Here is a 1,383-nt window from a genome sequence, read left to right on the forward strand (position 1 = left end):
TTATATTATTCCAGTTATGAAATGTATTGCGATAAAATGGAATGCATGAAAAATACTTAAAGTCAAAATCATTTTTTACTAAATTTGCCAATTTGCAAATTTTATCCCTTCTAATCTCCTTACTTTACCGTAAGATGACCTCTAAAACATCACCAGCCGCTCATCATGGCACCTCAGTAATCTACTCACTACTTAAGTTGCAGCCTGTTTCTTCTCACTCTGTGCTCAGTAAATGGAGAACAGCTGGGTTTTTTTTGCTGTTGTTTATTTTTTGTATAGGCTGGAGCCTTTAAAAACCTGCCAGCTCTTCAATTCTCCCTTCAGCCATAACTGCCATTATAACAAATTCTTTGCTCAATTCCACCTTTTGGGGGGTTAAAGGAGAGGGAATCAATTTGGGGGGATAAAAAGATCAAACTTTGAATCCAAAATCTACAATAAAATTCCAGGAATATGAGCTGCATAGCTCTAAAAATAGAATAATGGCTAATAATTATTGAGGTCGTACTACGAATCAGGCAATATGCCAGAGCTTAAAGGCATCGTCTCACATGATCCTCAAAATAACTTCCTAAAGTACCTATTGTTATTATATTCATTTTGTAGATGGGAAAACTGAGTCTTAGAGCTAAGCAACTTATGCATAATAACAGCTCTAAAGAGACAATGAAAGATTTGACATCAAGGGGCCTCAGAAGTAAAATTAGGGATGCAATGGCAAACTCCAAAGCTCTCAACCTGAAAGTCACAGGTCATTTTTAATATTTGAATGAAAAATCTAAATGAAACAACCATTTAATTGCAAAATGCCATACAAGCTAGCTAAAATTGCAGGGTTTTTTGGGTTTTTTTTTTAACCTGTAGTTGAACCTATGTCAATTCAGTATGGATAGCATATGCTGCTCTAATTACAGGACTTGGTTAAAAATAGGGAGGCAAATTCTTAATAATCAAAGGTTTTGAGAAAAAATATTTTTGTAATATGGGATTCACAGTAGAAAAACAATTTAAGACCTCTTTTGTATAAAAGTTTGGGGAAACAATGGACTAAACGACCTCAATGATTTGTGATGGATCTAACATCTGCCAAAAAAACACTTCTACCCAGAAATATGTCTGCTCCACCCTCAAACCAGTCCCTTCCTCCTTCCAAATCTCACACTCATATTCCACCAGCTGCTTTTTATTATCACTGGCAGGAAACTTTGAGATTAGCTCTCACTAAAAAGAATAAAGACAGATGAAGTTAACTCAACGTTTATTCTTTGCTGTGAATCCTAGACAATTCTCTCATTTACCTGGTTTCTTTCCATTTTTTTTTTTTTTTTATTCTCCTGGCTATTTTCTGACTGGCTTATCCTATGTCCAACTGCCTACTTCTGC

Source organism: Pteropus vampyrus, unplaced genomic scaffold, assembly GCF_000151845.1.
Source record: "Pteropus vampyrus isolate Shadow unplaced genomic scaffold, Pvam_2.0 Scaffold165, whole genome shotgun sequence".
NCBI classification, from domain to species: Eukaryota; Metazoa; Chordata; class Mammalia; order Chiroptera; family Pteropodidae; genus Pteropus; species Pteropus vampyrus.